This window comes from Suncus etruscus, chromosome 2, assembly GCF_024139225.1.
Source record: "Suncus etruscus isolate mSunEtr1 chromosome 2, mSunEtr1.pri.cur, whole genome shotgun sequence".
In the NCBI taxonomy this organism is placed as follows: domain Eukaryota; kingdom Metazoa; phylum Chordata; class Mammalia; order Eulipotyphla; family Soricidae; genus Suncus; species Suncus etruscus.
This window is the reverse complement of record NC_064849.1, coordinates 97,123,582-97,144,791: the sequence shown is the minus strand read 5'-3', so window position 1 is coordinate 97,144,791 and position 21,210 is coordinate 97,123,582. Positions and strand designations below refer to the sequence as shown.

Here is a 21,210-nt window from a genome sequence, read left to right as displayed (position 1 = left end):
CCAGAAACTAATGAAAATTTCCCCCTCTATCACTTTTTTTATAACAGAGGTAAATAAAAAACACACTGATTTCAGATATTTATTTAATTACACATTTATTCCCATATTTACAAAAAGCTCTTTAAAGCCCATTTACCTCCCTCTCTACTTACCTTCTTCTCTTGCTTTTCTGAGTCCACAAATATTTACTGAACACCATTGTGTCCCGTTATGTGCTGCAAAGCAGAAACACAGGGGTGAACAACAAATTCAGGTAGCCTCAATGGAGTCTGTAGCCTCTGGGGCTATATACAATCAAGCAAAGAGTTACAGAATAGTCTGAAGATGCAAGAAAGAAATAAATCTAAGCCAGAAGTGAGTACAAAAATATAGAAGAGGAGACCAGAGGAAATCATAGCCATTGGCAGTTAGTAAAGGCAGGAAAGCCCACTGCAAGAAGAATAAGCAGTCTCCAACGAATTATAAATATTTAGAAACTGAGATGACAGATTGGAGAAAAGGGTAAGTATGGAGGCCAGGAGACTAACCAATTAGAAATGGTATAAATAACTATCCAAGGTAGAGAATATGAGATGACCTTGAACTCGAAATATAGTGGGGATAGTAAAATTGTGATAAATGGATGATTTCCAAATAATTTGATAGTCACAATCAAGTGACATTGAAGAGACAATGAATGAGTGGTGGGTCGAGGGGGGAGAGTGATGGGGGAGAGAGGGAGTGAGGAAGAGAGGGATTGGGAGAGGGGAGAGAGAAAGCCTATATATATATATTTGGAGGCTTGATAGAGAAGTCAATGGGTAAGAGCCAAGAAAGGCTATAAAATATTTTCTTTGGACAACTAGGATCATATAAGATATAAAACTCAGGAAAAGAAGGGGCTGGAGAGATAGCACGGAGGTAAGGCATTTGCCTTGCATGCAGAAGAATGATGGTTCCAATCCCAGCATTCCATTGGTCCCCTGAGCCTGCTGGGGGCGATTTCTGAGAGTTGAGCCAGAAGTAACCCCTGAGTACTGCCGGGTGTGACCCAAAAACCAAAACAAAAACCAAAACCAAAAAAAAAAAAAAAAAGGAGGAGGAGCATGTGTAGGATATTCTGAATTTAGCTAAGTAAAAAATTTAAGAACCTAGTAGACAGTTGACTGCATAATTCTGAAAATGAGAAGAGAGATCTGGGGGTCATCAACAATAATTATTAAAGCTATGAAAATGAATGAGAGCACTCAGGAAACATGTGAAAATGAGGTGCAATTTCAGTTGGATAGATCCCAGCTGTTGCTCAATGTGAGTCATTGTGTATACTCCAAGCCATCAGCATTGACCTTCTAGACTGAGTCTCTTTATTTGTAGAGATTTCACATTGATCCCCTGTTGAGTGCTTTGTCCTAGGAGGCTCCATCTAGAAACAGGCTTAGCTTTGGGACTGGGGTATGACATTAACCTCTAGGTCCCAGGTTTGGAGGGATAAGTGGAGTGAGTCCCATATTTTATTACAAGTCACCAGACCTTTGTCTCCAGTTTATTCCTTTGAAGTCCAAAAGGAACAGATTCTCATAGGGGAACTAGAATGTAAGATTCATGTGTAAATAGGCAGTTTACTTTTCTTGCCTGAAAGAAAAAAATATACATGTGTTTACATACATAAAATGTTTGTGCATATATACATATATATGTATATATATTGTTTGTTTCTTTGCTTTGTGACTATATATGGCTACTTGGCTGCTCAAGCCTTACTGTTGGCTTTGTGCTCAGGAATCACTCCTAGAAATGCTGAAGGTGCTATGTGGTGCTGAGATTAAACCTAGGTCAAGCAAACCTGTTGTATTATCTCTCTTGCCCTTCAAAAAACATTTTATATTGTATTTATGGGGCTGTTGCTTTGTAGAAATATCCTGATTCCCAGATAGAGGCAGGGTCACACAGCTCCTTTAGTTCTTGGCTCAAGACATCAAAAACTTCCTGGCTCCTTTCACTTAACTTGGTTTTGGGAGCTACAGAGTTGTAGGCAATTGTGCTAAGATGAAATTATTTGTATCTGAATCACTTTAAAGTTGCCATTTTTTCTTGTAAATGGTCACATCAGACATCAACTACATTTAGGTATAGGATTAAAGCCAGGGAGAAGATAGCATAATATTTCCAAAGAAAACTCTTCATTCTTTCTCTCTTGTATTTGTCTCTCATGGTCAGCTAAACTTTAGCATAACACCAGGTTCTTAATTTCATTTAATTAATTTTTGAAGCTGTACATTCAGTGGTGCTCAGGTCTTACACTGACTCTCACTCTTGGTAGGCTCAGGGTACTATAGAGGGTGGCAGGAATTAAACAAGGGTCACGAGCTTGCAAGGCAAGCACCCCACCCACTGTACTATTGCTCCTGCACCTAGACTTTTCAGTTTAAACTAGACAACAATTTACTCTAGATAAGTTTATTTAATTTAGTATATTATTTTTATTAATACATTTTAATTAGCTTATTTAAATTTTCTTTTATTGAAACCATTGTGATCTAAAAAGTCTTTCACTGTTGAATTTCAGATATACATGAGTCAGGGCATTTTCACCACCAGTGTAGACCCCCCCTCCACCAATGAACACAGAGTGCATCCTATACCACCACACTTTGCTCTCTGGCCTGCCAAAATAACGGGCTGGTGTATATTTAGATTGTTAAATGTTAGGTCTTTTGATTCTATTGTCATTGAGTTTGGCTTGGATATTTAGTTCTGTCCTTTTTTTTGCCACTAATGTACCTAAGACCACTTGGCAACTGGCCATCAGCCATTCCCCTTTCCTTTCTTCATAGTTTTATAGAAAAATGCAGAAATATATTGAAGTTCAGCACAAAAAATACTAATGTTTTCCTAATGTTCATAATATATACTATTATGTACAGTAAATTATTTCACTAAATTTTTTTCTGATGACATAGGAGAAATGTCATTTAAATTATACAGTATATATTAATATAAATAATATATATTAATAGTAAAGTTTATATTAATAGTTTTCCCTATGATTAATGTAAGTTTTACATATGCAGAATGTCCATCTTGTATTCTGCCCTTGCCCACTGCCCTACAAGCTCATTTCTAGTCCTTCACTCCCTCACCCCCAACCATCATTACCCCACATTTACCCTTTTAACCTTGAATATCTTATATATATATTTCCTTAACAGCTATAACTCTTATTAAATATTCTCTTATACAATGATGATTTTCCTCACTGTTTTGTCTGTTCTTGTCTTTGTAATTTGTTCAATAAGGAATTCTCATAGAAGAGTCCCTCAGTTTAAAGCTTATCTTAGAACCAAGTCACAAGCATTGTTGGACATGTTCTAGAGGCCTCCATATGCACCAATAACGCATGTGGAATTGTTCCTCTTTTGCATAGGCACATTAAAGTGGAAAAATACTATACATACAAACAAGTTCTTATCTAATAGAGATAGGAACACACAAATCTTGTAATGCAATGGGACCTTACACCCTGAACGTTGTCATAATGATCTGGCTCAGGCTGCAGTAGAATGGGCATTCTCCATTCACCCCTGAACCAAGGATGCCATCTACAAAACAACCACGGTTGTCTATAACATCACCTGGAAGCAATCCTCTACCAGGGAAGACCCTATCACTGCTCTGGCATTGACCTACTCAAAAAAGATTCCCTTAACACCCAGAAAACTTAACAACAACGACCTGCTTTCAAGACAGGGCTCCCTGCATTGCCCTAGAATTGTGAGGTGAAACTAGAGGATGCTCCACATCATCCTGGCTTCGATGTAGGATATGCACAGATTCCAGGATCTTTAACTACAGAAACCTGACTCCAACAACAGCGACTTCGTGAAAAATAAAAGTGTATTGGCACTACAGACAATGACTTGGGTTGGACAACCTAGTATACCTGGAGCCTAGAGTTGGTTTTATGCCAGAAAACTTCTGAGGTAAGATCTCCTTGTATTTATGCCAAGGCTTTTTCATTCCATGTTCCCCATATTTCTCTGGGCCTATGCAAACAATTGTCACTCTAAAACTATTTTTGCTGTGCTCCTTTGACTCTTATCCTTAAAAGAAAAGAGAGAACAAGAAAAAAATAATTTTGCCTTTATTCTTCCTGAAACAAATATATTACGATCAATTGTGTCAACTCTGTGATATACTTTCTTTAAATAAATTAAAAAAGAAAAGTCAAAAGCAGACTAATATAATAGTATTAATATTCAGATCAGGAAGTCTCAAGGTCTATCACTTAAACTTTTGAGGTTAACAAATTTATATGCGTGTGCATGGAACTGTAAAAAAATTACTATGCCTTCAATGTTAAAGGAGTTACATAAATTTTGTGGCTTTAGATTGTTTTGTGTACTGCTAAGAAATGTTACAATGTACTACAATCTGGGGACTTGAGAGACAAAGTAATTGTGTATGTGTTTTGTTTTATTTTTTCTTAATGTTTTTTTTTTGGCTGAAAGTTCAAAATGAAGGTGGCAGCAAGGGGATTTCTTCTGAGAATTTTGTTTATGGGTGATCGTCTTCCCACTGTAACTTCACCTTGTCCTCTTTCTTTGCATCTTTGTCTTCATAAAAATAAATAAATAAATAAAAATAAAATTCTATTGTAGGGGATAGAGAGATAGTATGGTGAGGCAAGTAAAGTATTTACCTTGCAAATAGTCTACCTAGGTTTGATCCCACTTCTGAAATGGTCTTTTGAGCAATTCCAAGAGTAATTCCTGAGTGCAGAGCCAGGAATATACCCATGAGTACCATCAGGTGTTGTCCAAGGAAGAAAAAATAAAATAAAATTCCATTTCAAAATCACTCATATTTGAATAGAAAATAGTATTTTATAGAAATTTTGCAACTTCAGTAAATACTTGCATAGCTACAAAATAATAAAGGTAAAGATTCTCCCACCAGAAAAGCAATCTCCTGTCTAAAGATTTATCCATCACTCTGGAATCCTAGAAGCACTATTCTTTTTTTTAATTTTATATATATATTATATATTATATATATTATTTAAACACATTGATTACATACATGATTGTGTTTGGGTTTCAGTCATGTAAAGAACACCACCCATCACCAGTGCAACATTCCCATCATCAATGTCCCAAATCTCCCTCCTCCCCACCCAACCCCCACCTGTACTCTAGACAGGCTTTCTATTTCCTTCATACATTCTCATTGTTAGGATAGTTCACAATGTATTTATTTCTCTAACTAAACTCATCCCTGTTTGTCTTAATGCTTACAAATATTTTCTCAACCATACATATATATGTTTCTAAATAAAATGTATGAGTTAAAAAAAGAAAATTGCTGAAATATGTGGTAAAACAAAGTAATCTGTTTCCCAAGGTTTTATAAATAAGGTTGAAGCCTCTATTTAAAAGATAAAAAATATAAAGAAAAAGGAAACTAAAGGAAAAAAAAGATGTGTGTGGCATTTTTTTGTTTGTCTTTTTATATAGACTCAGCAAAAGTTGGGAAAATAAAAAGGAAAAATCTTTGGCCTAAAGACAAGGAGACTCTACCATCCTGCCATAAGACCAGAGACTCTGGGCATACTAAGTTGTCTATCCATAAAGTCTTTCTTGGTGTTCTTAGTAAGTTCTTCTCAATCATGGTTGTCACATTCAGGTTTCTTGTTCGAGATCCTGGTTTATATGCAGATCTTATGTTGAAGTCAGGGTATCATGGGACATGTTCTGGTTTTATCTTACTGTTAGGTGACAGTGCAGGTAACCCTTCTCTGAAAGCAGGTTTTTGCTGTTACCAAGTCATGAAAGTGTTATGTGAACCCACTCTGGAGCAAGTCAGTGCCAACCAGCATTAGGGTCTTCTCCAGTATTTTTGTTTAATTTTTTAAAATATCTTTATTTAAGCACCATTATCACAAATAAGTTTGTAGTTGAGCTTTAGTAACAAAAATGATATCCCCTTCACCAATGTAACCTTCCTGCCACCAATGCCCCCCAACTCCATCTTCCCCTACCCCCTGCCTGTCTTTGAGACAGACATTCTATTTCTTTTACTCAGTACCATTGTCATAATAGTTGTTGGTGTGGTTATTTCTCTAACTACAATAACCAATCTTTGTGGTAAGCTTCATATCATGGGCTCTTCCTTCCAAACCTCATCTCCATTGTCTCTGAATATTATTACCATACTGTCTTTTATTTTTTTTTAAATCTAACAGATGAGTAAGACTATTCTGTGTCTATCTCTCTACCTCTGATAGATTTCACTCAGCATAATAGTTTCCATGTCCATCCATGTATAGAAAAATCATTACTTCACTTTTCCTGACAACTGCATAGTATTCCATTGTGTATATGGACCACAGTTTCTTTAGTGACTTATCTGTTGTTGTCAGGTATCTGAATTGTTTAAAATTCTGGCTATTGTAACTAGAGCTGCGATGAACATAGGCATGCAGAGGACTTTTTTGTATTGTGTTTTTGTGTTCCTAGGTTATATCCCTAGAAGTGTTATAGCTGGATCACAGGGGAGCACAATATCCAGTTTTTTTGAGGAATCCTATATTGTTTTTCATAAAGGCTGAACTAGACAGAATTCCCACTAGTAGTGAATGAGAGTTCCTTTTTCTCCACATCTCCTCAAACACTGATTGTTCTTGTTCTTTGTGATGTGTGCCAGTCTCTGTGGCATGAAATGGCACCTCATTGTTGTTTTGATTTGCATCTTCCTGATGATTAGTGGTGGGAGTAATTTTTTCATGTATTTTTTCCTTTTGGCCATTACTCTAGATGTCTAATCACAATTTGTGTGATGGAAAAAAATCTATGTTTAAAAAAATACATCAAAGGAATAGCACTTAATGTGCTCTGCTAACTAAATGGACCAATTATGCTTATATAAAAATATAGAATGGTAAAATAAAACTTAGAGATTTTACTTTTTTTTGTCTTTTGGGCCACACCTGGTGGTGTTCAGGGGTTACTCTGCTCAGAAATAGCTCCTGGCAGGCACGGGGGACCATATGGGACACTGGGATTCGAACAAACCACCTTAGGTCCTAGATCGGCTGCTTGCAAGACAAATGCCACTCTTCTATCTCTCTGACCCCAGATTTTACTCCTTAAAACCCTACATTTTTGAGAACGTCAAAAGTAATTAAAAGAAGAATAGAGTATATTGGGGTTACAACTGAGAATAGCAAACAGAAAATCTATAGAAAAAGTCCAGGTAGAATATAAAATAATTCATATGGGACTTTTTCTTGTGCTTGCAAATTCATTTTGTGAACCACACTTAAAAATAATATTAACAATATTAAAAGCCATATAATTCAGGTTGTCAAAATAAGAATTAAGAAAACATTGAGTTAAATGAATTAAAAAGCATCAGATCCAATGTTTTGAAAATAACTAAATAAAAAAGGAAACAAGCAAAAAAATTAGATGTACCAAAAACCGTCAGAAAATGATGGTTCTCGAGACTATTGTGTGGTGCCTGTCTTTATTGCTGTAGTGCTCACCGGTTATTTAATTCAATATTTATTTCTGTATTGTTGTGGTATTTCAAATATCTTTTTCACATCCTCTCTCAAACTGAGGTTGGAAGCCTCTAGAGGGACTCAGACCATTTTCAGCATATTTGACTTTTGACTTTTTTTTCCTCTTATTTTGTACCCCATTCTATTGCTTTTCTTGCCTTCAAACAAAACCACATACCTCAATTTTTCTAGCTCTGCCTCTTAAATAGAGGGGGAAACAAGGGAGGGTTCCAGGACCAAATAGATACGTGATCACTAATAGTAAGCCAGACAAAGAGGGGTCCACCTACTCTAGCAGCCCGGGGGATGATGGTGGGGTATATGGGTTGTAGAAAAGGAACTGGAATGGGGGGAAGACATAGTTGGTGATGGGTATTCCCCTGACTCAATGTTAATATGTACCTAAAATACTACTATGAAAGATATGTAAGCCATTATGGAAAAAAATGTGTTTTTAATCAGAAACTTTCTTTGACTTGCATGTATTATTATTATATCAATTATATTATATGTTATGTTAGGTCATTATATTATGTTATGTTAGTTTACCTCATTATGTTAATCAATTTTGTCTCTGGAATAAATTCTTACAATAAAAAAAAAGAAAATGATGGTTCTGTTTGATAGAGAATATCAACACTTAAATTGGATTGTCAAATTTTGTTTTGCAAATAATAAAAAACTAATGATATGAGGTTTTAAAAGTCTGTATAGAGCTTTACAAAGAGCCCCAATGAAAGACACTGCACACATACAGAGCACTGTATTGTTTAATCTAACCATGGCTAAAAGCCAGCAATACCACAAAAAAAAAAAAAAAAAAAAAAAAAAAAAGCGCATCTTTCCACGTGAAGGAACTTGAACTTCAAAGAAAGGAAGAACAGTACTTGGTATAATCGACACATTCTAAATTTCCCTTTCCAGTCCATTCATCCTGATGGCTATGAGCTTTTTGTTGACAATTCTTTGAATTTAAAACAATTAAAGAATATTCTCTCCTTTTTAAATGAATTTGTGCTAAAATCACAGAAGATTCAACGTCTGCTTTGCTGCTTTATGATGCAACAGCACATCCCTTTATAGTTGTGCAGTGAATCGATTGGATTGATTGCTTACACTACTGTCAGGCATATGCAATTTTAGAAGTGGGGATTTATATTTACAATGTCATCTCACATATATTAATTGACAGAATGTAAAACAGAAGAAATCATTATGCTCTAGTGTATTGGTGTTATAAAGACCAAACATTCCTACCTTTCTTTTCAATTTAAGCAATCGAGTCAAATATAGAGTTTTGTTTTAAAATGAAGGATGGTGTCCGCTACATGGGTGCTAATGAAGTTATTACTAATAAATGTGATCATGGCTGCTGCATGTTGACAGTGTTCTTCCAGGACAATTTGGGTTAGCTATATTCTCAATTTAGGTTTCAAGAAAACAAAATTTTCTTCTAAGTGGATTTTACACAAAGTGGAGAAATCAGAGACGGTATCATCAAAGAGAACATTATTGAAGAAAGCCACCGCAGCATACACTCAGGTTACAGAGAGGCAGAGAAAATCAGTATCATGTGGGCATTTCTGTTAACTTATAAAGGCAGTGGCCAATTATTTTCAAAATAAATGAGGGGGAAACATAACCTCCCTCAGAACTTAGTTATCAGGTGTCTAACAGTAAAAAGTTGACAAAGTATGGGGGATTGTGCCTCTAAAGTGAGAAGGAAATTACCTCAAAAGATGACAAGGAAGGTTTAAAAGGCTAAAGAACAGTTTTCCCTCTTTGACAGATTAGAGATTGTCTGGGATCGTAGGGGAAATTAGAATAAGTGTATTTACAATTTTACACATCTTTATTTGTAAATGTAGTTCTCAACTGTCAGTAGGGTCCAGTCATTCTCACAAATCTGGCATGTTTGCATTTAAAACTGATAAAAGGGTAGTAGGGAGATGGATTGAAGGACCTTGAGCATATGCTCAAACATCTGTATGTTTGAGGCCCAGAAATCAATCACAGATATATCTCAGGGCCACACTGGGTGTAAAATCATAGAGCATAACTCTGGAGGCTCCTGAGCAATGAACTGCTAGGCTTAGGGGGGGCTGATATTTCCTCAAGAGACTCTGGGGTCCCTTGAACATTGCTGAGGGGTCTCTAAATAAATAAATGAATACAAAGACACTTGGACTGAATGGTCCCTCCCTCATTATTTAAAGGATATTATATTTTATTTTCTCCAACTGGGGAGAAAAACAGATATGAACCACCTTTATGAAATCCTTTGCTAGAGAGTTATACTTAAGGCTGACAGAGCTTTATGTTTCTGAAGATTCCTCTTTTCTCTTCAACCTATAAAATAAATATGGGAAATAGTATTTGGAGACAAAAACAAAGAAGAAACATACATAAAATCCAGCAAGAAGTAAGCAACTCAGGAAATGCCTGTAATGACTAACCACTGCCTGCCACATACATGTGTACTTCTCTGCATGCCTATGCATAGACATATAAATTACAGCTTGTTTTTTTTTAAATCTATATTTACTCTTCCTAGCTCTCTATCTCTCATCTATCTAATTGTCCAGTGAAATTGCAGAGTAGATATGATCTTCTGCTTGTTTAATTTTTTAAAGCAAGCATTTTAGAAAAAAAATAATAGTCATATTTAAATTAAAAGGGTTATTAACCATTTTTCTTCTTCCAACATTCAACAGGTTGTATTACTTTATTTCAGTGATCCATGCAGAGAATATAAAGACAGCAAACTGGCTACAATTTTTTCATTTTGAAGAGAAAGGTTTGCTTTTGAAAAGCTTTTGAAAAGACTGATTAATTTGTGGGAAAAGCATTTTTATTACCTTTACATATATTATTTTTCATTTACAGTGATTCTGTCGCATGCCAAACTAATAACCAAAAGAATATAAATAATTCTGTAAGAGAATTTAACTCTAAGATTCATATTCTGATTATGTTACCAGTAATAAAAACAATTTTCAGAGCTTGCTGATTTTACATCTTGACTGAGTCTTAAAGTGATAAAAGAAAATTTTGCAGTTTGGGACCAGAGAAATAGCATGGCTGTTAAGATGCTTGCTTTTCTTGACACTAAACCAGGATTTTTATCCTCAGCATTCTATATGTTGCCCTGAGCATTGCTGAAGTGATTCCAGAATGTAGGGTCAGGAGTAAACTCTGAGCATTGACAAGTTTGGCCCAACCCTACTCCATTCCCCAAAAAGGAAAAACCAAAAAAAAAAAAAGTGGCACTATTTGAGTTAATATTATAATGAAGATATTTTGACATTTATTAAACTCTCTTTTGGCATTTAAAAAATGAACACATTTTGGGCTGGAGAGATAGTATAGCTAGTAGTGGCTTTCCTTGAGAGTGGACAACATGTGTCCCACACCCTATATTACATATGGTTCCTCAAGCACCATCAGAAGTAATACTTGAGCATTTCTGAGAGTGGTCCACCCCCCAATAAATATTTTCTAGAAACAATGCCAGTTTATCACATTTTATAACTTTCAAGTGTACATTATAATTTTACATCTGTTCTGTACATCACAATTATGTCCAGAGACCTTGTTTCTGCCAATATATAATTCATCTTTATTAGCTATTTTACACACCCTCTGGTAGTTGCTAATATGTTTTCTAATAATTTACATCTGGTTTTGTTTGATTTTTTTGTTCATTTGCTTATCTTCTTAATCTTCCACTGTAAATAAAATCTTATGGTATATATCTGTAGTATTCAACAGCATAATTTCTTCTAGGTCAATCCATAGCATCAACAATAGCATGTTTTTTTGTTTTTTTTGGGGGCCACACCCATTTGATAGCAGTATTTTTAATCTTTTTTATATCTAAGTAGTATTATATTATGCCTATGCACTATCATTTTATTATGCACTCATTTATCCAACCATTTATCAGTGGGAATATATATGTACACAATCTGTGACCAATTTTTACAAAGAAGTAAAGAATATAGATACAATGGAGAAATGCAAGTTTCTTTGATAAACACTATGGAGAAAATTGTACTGCCACATATAGAGTTAAACTAGATCATTATCCTACAGTACACATAGAAAATAATTCAAACTGGGAAAAATTTGAATACTAAATCTTAAATAAATCATATAGGAGAAAATAGTATCAGCAAGATCCTAGTCTCCTGGATTTTTGTCTCTTTGATGTCTACTGGTAAAATCTTCTTGCCTCTGTATTCATAAAGTAAGACCTAATCTTTTGTCATTTTTTTATTGAGACCACATTTGTATTTCTGATTGCTTCATCTTCCATGGCATTTTAATGAATTCATCTTTTCTGACATACTGCCAAATGTAAAGTTAGGTTACATTAGAGATTTAGAAATAATTATAGTTCACAGCTCACCATTGAAGTAGCTGGGAAAAAGAGTTAGGGAACGAAGGGCTACTTTTGTGACTAATTGTCACCATTATTCATTCCTTTTCATCACAAGAAACAGTCAGTGGGTGCACAGGAGAAACTGAACTAATGGTATTAGGACTATTTCTGATAGTACTATGTTTCTACCCAGCATTTTCCACCTATCTTCTGTACGAACACCTGTGAGCAATGCAGAGTTTGCAGATTGCTTGCAGCTGTTTCTAGGTGTGACTGAAAGAACAGACCCAAATTACTATTCAGGAGCAAGTATTTGAAGTGTGACTTAATAAAATACTGAAGCAGTTTAAAGGTGCCAGGCAATTTCATGTGTGCATAATTTAGCAGCCAATAACCCAAAATGCAGTTTGTATTAAACGCAACAGAGGATATTTGAGCTACTAGCCTTTGACTGAGTTTTCAGCTGGGTAAGAAAAATAGACTAGTTGGTTTTATTTAAGGTATGGCAGGGGGTAAGAAGAAATTTGATTGAATCCTACAAAATCAGCTGAAGAGTCATAATTTCATCAAGCCTTCAATCAGTCTTCTTGTTGTTTCTCACTTCCTATAGTTTCTTACTTTCTATATTTCTTTTAAGATTTATACAAAGTATACAAAGATTTTATATCATATTTACAAAACTTAATTTGTGAAAGACATTGTATTAGTGAGGCATTTACATAAAAGGGTGTTCAGACTTATAAAGGACCTGAATAATTCTTATGGAATAAAATTTTTTACTCTTGTGCCAAACCTTATGGCATCTTCCTGGCTTAAAAAAAAGTAAAAGGAAGAAAACATAATAATGGATTGCTCTTTACTTTCCAGGGAAGAGCATTCTCAGTTTCAATTGCTAAATATATTTTAGTAAATGTATTTGTCTTTTAAAAGGGGGAAACTAGGAAGAAAAAAAGAGGAATAGACTGAGAATCATGAGACTGGTAGACTATTTTCTATTAAGCTTGTGCCTTTGGCAGGGCACTTTTATTCCCCACCCCCACTTCCGTTTTTGTTATTTATCTGCAGAACAGAACGAGAGTGCCTGTGATTTCATTTTTTCTTGGAAGCAGAGATTAAATGCACTTCTATTTCTAAAACTCTTTACAGGGAGGAACTTGGGGGACATGGGAATTGAGCCAGGTTGGCCTGCAGAGTATTTCTATTCTGGCTATATAAGACTTGAAATTCGCAAGCCTATGCCTGCTTGATTGCCTTCTGAAATCACTATAAAAGACAAAATTCCAAAATATATTGTACAATGTTGAAAATTAATTTCATAGAATTACATTTTTGTAGTAGGGAGAAGGATGACTTTAGATATTCAGTAGCTGACTGGGCATACAGTTAATTCCTGAGAATAGGGAAATGGATAAGGTTAGTTTTATAATCATCTCTGTTTATTGCCTCAAGTGAGCTTTCAGGCCACATAAATGTATAACAAATTTAATTCATATATTTGCTTGATTGAACCCTATAAACACAGCAAAATGGAAAGGAATGGCAAGTGGAATGATCAGAAATAAATCAAATTCAATTTGTGATGACTGATTGCTAAGTGGTTTTAGTTAATATAAATATGACATTAATTCTTTATGATAAAACACCATAGCAAGATAGGACTAAAATATCTTTCTTAATCACGATTAACTACTACAATAGTTCAGGACACATTCAGTCAAAGAGAAGCTCTTTGAATACTTTTTAAAAACTGGTTTCAAGGCTATGAATTTCCTAAGCTGTTTGCCTATCTGTGAAGCTCTTACTATCTAAATTTCTTAAAAAAAAATTAGAATGCTAATATAGCTGGATAGAGTATGCTTGGTGAGGTGTTCATTATTTTTGAGATTTTGCAATATATCCTTCCATATTTTTCTGGCTTGCAGTTTTATTTGCTAGATCTGCTGTACATCTCATGAACTGTTTCTTGTGTGTAAGTTCCTTTTTCTGATGTTTATGCTTTCAGTATTTTTATCTTTCTTTGACTTTTGTCATTTTGAGTACAATGAGCCTAGTTGAGTGTATTTTGCTGGGACTCTGAGTCTCTTGTAACTAAGTGCCTATAATCCTCAACTTTTGGGAATTCTTGTCGATGATTTATTTAATTATTGTTTCTTCATCACATTTGCCTGCCTGTTCTTTAGGAACACCAATGACTCTTCTATTACTCCTCTTGAACTCATCCCATAGCTCTCTGGCTTGCTGTTCATTTATTTATTTATTTATTTTTTTATTTTATTTTTTTTTGGTTTTTGGGCCACACCCGGTAACGCTCAGGGGTTACTCCTGGCTATGTGCTCAGAAGTTGCTCCTGGCTTGGGGGACCATATGGGACACCGGGGGATCGAACCGCGGTCCGTCCAAGGTTAGCGCAGGCAAGGCAGGCACTTTACCTTTAGCGCCACCGCCCGGCCCCAGCTGTTCATTTATTTTTAGCCTACTTTCTACCTTTCATTATTTTCCAGTGGTTCCATTCTTTTTATCTTAGAGCTTTTTGCCTTTTTCCCCTTCAACTCCTTTTACTTTGCTACTTAGAGCTATTTCAAGTCCATATATATAGATTAATTTATTGTAGAAGGCTCTAGGACTGGGAGATAGTACAGGCATTAGGGCACATGCCTTACATGAATGATACCAGGGCTTCATCCCTAACACTACATACCTTTCTTGCCCCAGGACTTCTGGATGTAACCCAGGAGGGCCCAGGCACTAATGAAGTGATATATGGTGGTTCCTGGCATGTAGGGTCCAAGAAATACTACATCTTGGCCATAGCATCAACTGAATGTTCAGTGGGCTTAAATTCATTGGGAGTCGCCCTAAAATAACCCTAATCACAGCTTGGGAGGACCTATCCCCCAACAAAGATTTAGACTAAATGACTTCACTTCCTATTTCTCAAGTTCTTACTCTGTCAGTATCTCAACAGTACACTTAAATGTTTTTTTTTATTTTTGGCTAATTATCATGTTTATATAAAATCATTTAATATTGAAAAATATATCGATAAGAGAAAAATCTTTAGGCTTTTTTTTTTCATTTTTCGGGCCACACCCATTTGATGCTCAGGGGTTACTCCTGGCTAAGCACTCAGAAATTGCCCTTGGCTTGGGACCATATGGGATGCCAGAGGATCGAACCGCGGTCCTTCCTTGGCTAGCACTTGCAAGGCAGACACCTTACCTCTAGCGCCACCTCTCCGGCCCCAAGAGAAAAATCTTTAAATAAATAGATTTTGTATTGCCATTCAATGGTGGCCAATTTCTCCCTTCCTCATAAAAATACCTTGACACAACTACAACACACTAATAGTATCAAATAAATTAAAAAGCAATTCATAAAGGGAGCATCATAATAAATACCTACATCAAGAAACAAAAACAATTAAATAAGCAATTTGAATCTCATGAAACTTGTGCAAATAAAATAATTATAAGGAAAAGTGAAATGTTACTAAAAAGATCATAGAAAATATTGATGAAAATGAAGAGTTAGTTCTTTGAAAGACAAAGTTGACACTGTTATCTAGATACACAATAAAATAAAGAGAAGTTTCAGCTACATAAAAATACAAGATGAAACACAAAATATCATAACTGTTGCTACAGAAATTAAAAGCACTGTAATAGATTATTACTAACATTTATACAAGTAAGTTTGGCAGCCTTGAAGAAATGAATGAGTTCTTAGAAGCATAGGCCCTATCAAAAATAAATCATAAAAAACTAAAAATCTGAGTAGACCAATTACTATTAAAGATATTGGATCAGTAACTAACAAGGTCAAAGAGATGCTCAGAGGTAAGCAGGCTTTGCATGTCAGATCCTCAGGGTTCCTGGAACTACATATTTCCTCTGCCTCTATACCTCTAAGAATCACACGGGCACTGTACCAGGAGTAATCCCTGAGCACTATTAGGTGTGTCCCCCAAACAAAGTTCCCAACAAATGGAAACCCAGGACCTGGTAAAGTCCACAGCACTCATCAAGAAGAACTAATATAAATCTTTCTCAAGGTTTTTGTTCAAAAAAAAATGATAGGGAACACATCCAAACTCAGTTACAAGATCGGCATTAACCTGATTCCCAAACCAGATAAGGATGCCACATCAAAAATTAGTGAACAAAATACCTCTGCAGCATATAGATGAAAAATCTTCTACAAAATTTAAGCAAACTGAATTCAATACTTTAAAAGGATCAACACCATAATAAAGTGAGATTTCTCTCAAAGATTCAAGGATTATTTAACATTTTTAGAAATCATGTGATTTGCAATATTAAAAAATTAAAGAATAAAATTCATTCTAATAGCTGCAGAATGGCATGAAATAAACTTAAAATATATTTATAATATTAAATAGTCTCAACAAACATGTATGAAATGCACATACCTCAACATAATAAGGATCATTTAATTATTTAAAAAACCTCACAGCTGCCATCTTATATTATAATGAATACATGGAAATGTTCTTCAAAGAACAAGAACAAAAGATGGATTCCCACTGATTTCCCCTCTTATTCTACAAGTTCTAATTAGAGTAATTAAGAAAAAGAAACAAACAAACAAACAAACATGTAAGACAAATTAATCCAGGCCCTGTCTGGGCTGTAGAAATTCCTACAGTTATTTCTTTTGCTTTTTTTTCCTAGAAATTTTACCATCCTACATTGTACCCACATGAACTTACTGATCAATTTTTTTGTTTGTTTTTGGACCACATGCAGTGATGTTCAGCAGTTACTCCTGGCTCTGTGCTCAGAAATCGCTCCTGGCTTGGGGAACCAAATGGGATGCCCGGGATCGAACCACAGTCAGTCCTAGATCAGCCGCATGCAAGGCAAATGCCCTACCACTGCACCACCGCTCCAGACCCTTACTGATCAATTTTTAACTAAAGACTTAAGGCTGGAGAGATGATGGTACAGGGGTAAGGCATGAAACTTGCACATTACAGATGTGGGTTGAATCTCTGATACAGACAACATATGGTCCCCTGAGCCCTGCCAGGAGTAATTTCTGTGCACTGAGCCATGAGTAACTCTTGAGCATCATCCTGTGTGAACACCAAACAAACAAAAATTAACCAAAGATTATAGTGAGACTCCATACCTATAGTAAGTCTCCTCATACCCATTAAAAAACATTTAGTGATTTGAAATAAAACATAAATAAATGTTTGAAGAGATAGTCAAGAATCTGACTGCATACAGTCAATCTCAGTTTTATCCTTGACATTACATATGGTCTCTTTGGACTACTAGGAGTAATCCCTGAACACAAGCAAGTGAAGTTCTCAAACAGCTATATAGATAAAATTTGGTCAGAGAAACAAATAAGTTTATAGTAGCATGTATCTGATCTCAATGTAATTAAAAATAAATTAAATTAACCCCCTTTTTATACTTGATATCAAAATTTAAAAGAATACAACACATTTTACAAGGAATTTTTCAACAAAGCATGCATATCTCTGAACTAATTTAAAGGCTAACAGGCTATAGACACTTCTAATTTCTCGTGAAAATATATATTCTCAAGATCAGCTTGTTAATATTTACTTTAAGATCTAGAATATTTTTCATTTCATAATTTTTCTAAAAAATACAAGTTAAACCAATTTCTTATTTGATTCACAGAAATAAAGGCCTGAGAGGTGAAGAAGGATAGAATAACTGCTGAATTTGAGAACATTTGGCTGCAGGAAGAGGTCTGTTCTTTGAGAGTCTTTTGAGAAGCTGGGAAGGAAGGTGACCGCTTCTGGTCTGGAGCAGCAAGACAAACCTGCCAAGTCAGCAAGTTCTCTCAAAGGTTGTAGGTGTAGCTTTTTCCATGCCTATGGGACAATGAGATAATTCAGTTACTATAACTCTAGAACTGCATCCATTTCCCTGAATTGTAATAGATAATAATTTTCTTCTTCAGAAGACTTCGCACAAAGTCATCATTAGTGAGTGTGGTAAGATCAAGTTTTAGTTTTAGCTATGTTTAAGTATATGAACAGTATTACTAACTGAAATCACAATGCTATATATTAGATCTCTATAATTTATTTATTACACTTCGAACTCAATTTATACACTGGCAAGTAAACCTTCATTTTCATCTCATAGACACTTTCTTAGTAACCACCACCCTACATACTTTGTTATCTCTGAGTTCTGCTCTTGTTGCTTCTACAAGAAATAACATTTTTGTCTTTCTTTTAATGTTTCAATTAGCATAATGTCCTCAATGTCTGTCTAGGTTAGACTCCCATTAATTTAACTCAGTGTTTTTATTAAGAAAAATAATCTCGGGGCCAGAGTGATAGCACAGCGAGTAGGGCATTTGCCTTGCACATGGTAATCCAGGTTTGATCCCTGGCATCCCATGTGGTCCCTGAGCCAGCCAGGAGTAATTTCTGAGCACAGAACTGGAAGTATCACCGAGAGGTACAGGGTGTGGTCCAAAACAACAACAAAAGAAAGAACGAAAAAAGAAAGGAAGAAAGAAAAACAAAAGAAAGAAGAAAAGACAGACAGAAAGAGAAGAAAGAAAAAAAAGAAATGAAAAAAAAGAAAAAGAGAGAAAGAAAAAGAAAAGAAAGAGAAAGAAGCAAGACAAAGAAAACAAAAAGAAAGAAAAGAAAGAAAGAAAGAAAAAAGAAAGAAAAAAGAAACTAAGACAAGTCAAGTAGAAGGTTAAAGAGTAATATTTATGCATAAAACTTTGGGAATCCGGGGATGGGGGATACACAAGAAAACAGCTTTGCTTGTAGAATATATTAAAGCACCATGCATTTATTCTTTTGTCAAAAGAACTTTTCTTCAGATATTTTGGTCACTTAGCACAAAACTAATCATTGTGAAACTGTTTGGCAGAGCTCTCTTAAGACAAAAAGATGTTTAGATATGACCCAAAGGGAAGCTAAATCTATTTCAGTAAGAATAGTACAGAAGCTGGGGCCGGGCGGGTGGCGCTAAAGGTAAGGTGCCATGCCTTGCCTGCGCTAGCCTTGGACGGACCGCGGTTCGATCCCCCGGTGTCCCATATGGTCCCCCAAGCCAGGAGCAACTTCTGAGCACATAGCCAGGAGTAACCCCTGAGCGTTACCGGGTGTGGCCCAAAAAAAAAAAAAAAAGAATAGTACAGAAGCTAATGTTTCCATACTGTTTTCAAATTTTTCTACAAATGGCTAATTACTTAATTCTATGAAAATGCATTATGTTCATTACTAGTTTGTGTTTTCAGAGTAATCAGGGAAAAGAAGGAAAAGGAAATTTCTTTCAGAAATAGTTACTACTTGAGGGTGGAGTGATAGTGAGTAGTGAGTGTGCCTTGCACACAGCTGATCTGGGTTGGATCCTCAGCATCCTGTAGGATCGCTGAGCCTAAGAATAATTCCTGAAAATAACTGTTATACTTCTTTTTTCTTCTTTTCCTCCTCCTCCTTCCTTCCTTTGTTCCTTCCTTCCTTCCTTTTCTTTCTTCCACTTCCTCTTCTTTTCCTTCCTTCTTCCTCTTCATCCTTCTATGCTCTTTTCCTTTATCTTCTCTCTTCTTTCTCTTCTTCATCTTTTCCTTTTTCTTCTTTCTTTTTCTTTTCCTTCTTCCTCTTCTTTCTTATTTTCCTTCTCTTCTTTCTACTTCCTTCTCTTTTTTCCTTCTTCTCTTCCTTCTTTTTCTTCATTCTTTTTCTTCTTTCTTTTCTTTTCCTTTTTTCTTTTCTTTTCTTATTCCTCTTCTTTCCCTTCTTTTTCTTTCTTCTTTTTTCTTCCTCTACCTCTTCTTTTCCTCTTTCTCTTCTTTTCCTTCTCTCTTCTTTTTCTTCCTATTTTTTCTTCCTTCTTTCTTCTTCCTTTTTCTTACTCTTCTTCTTCCTCTTCTTCCTTCTCTTCTTTCTCTTCCTCTTCCTCCTCCTCTTTCTTCTCTTCATCTTCCTCCTCCTCCTCCTCTTCCTCCTCCTCCTTCTCCTCCTCTTCCTCCTCCTCTTCCTTCTCCTCCTCCTCCTCCTTCTTCTTCATCACATTAGATCTAAGAATATCTTCTACTTTGGACTAATATGAAATACAGCTTTAGGAAAGAATATAATAAATATTTAGCAGGCCAATGAGAAAAATCTATTGTAAGACTCTTCTATTATTTTTACTAATGCCTCTAATTGATTTGTCAATTCTTAGTGATTGGAATTGCCTTACAACAAATAAGACATTATGTATTTGGTGAGCAATTATTTCTTCACATATAACCAGGATCAGGCTGTTTACTTTAATAAAAAAATATTTGGATTTGGGGTGACGTGACAGTACAGTGGGTAAGGCATTTGCCTTGAACTTAGCTGACCTGGACTTCATCCACAGTATCCTTCTATATGGTACCTTGATAACCTCCAGGAGTGATTCCTGAGTATGAAGCCAGAAGTAACCCTTGAGCAGCACAAGGTGGGAGAGAAAACAAAACAAAACAAAAGAAAAACCCCCAGAAAATTTGGACTTTTTGAACAAAAGAAAAAAAAAAGGAAAGCTATGCTTAAAGTAAAATTGGCTAGCTGTTACTTTTATTCTGGGCTTGGAACTGAACAAATATCTGCAGTTTAATCCTTCTCTCATCTGGCAAAATAAAATTTAATTTCAAAAATAAATAAAAATAAAATTTAATTTCAGGTATTAGAAACCCAGGATCTGTAGCAGGGCTACTCAATAGAAATATAAATTTTATACTTACCTGACAGGGGAGATACCATGATCACGAAGGTGGTTTCCCCAGGGCGAGGCTTATCCATTGCACTCTGGATGTGCTGACCCCTGCGATTTCCCCAAATGTGGGAAACTCGACTGCATAATTTGTGGTAGTGGGGGACTGCGTTCGTGCTCTCCCCTAAAAAAAAAGAAATATAAATTTTGTTACTTATGAAATTCTACGTGTTCTAAAGGCCTCAGGAAAAAATAGCAAGTAAAAAGAAACAATAGGAAATTATTTAAATAATACATTTTATTTGATTCAATATACCTAAAACATCCCTTGATCACTATAAATATATTCATGAGACAATTTTACATCATATTTCTTTAGCTATGCACTTCAAGATTGATAGTGGATATATCATATGTCAGTTCTGAATGAACACATTTCAAGTACCGAACAAATAGTTTAGTACTGAAATAGCATGGAACAAATAGTTGCCATTTTAGATACTGCCTGCACCCAGAGCACAAGACTTCTCTCTCATAGATATCAGTGCAATCCTAATAGCCTAACTTTCCCT

General features: G+C 35.4%; 1 non-coding gene across 1 annotated transcript; it reads left to right on the top strand.

Annotated features, from left to right (window-relative positions):
• The first annotated feature begins 20,661 nt into the window (after positions 1-20,661).
• LOC126002233 (U1 spliceosomal RNA) lies at positions 20,662-20,825 on the top strand. Its single transcript, XR_007492994.1, has one exon. It is a non-coding gene; the product is annotated as a U1 spliceosomal RNA (small nuclear RNA).
• Positions 20,826-21,210: the final 385 nt, after the last annotated feature.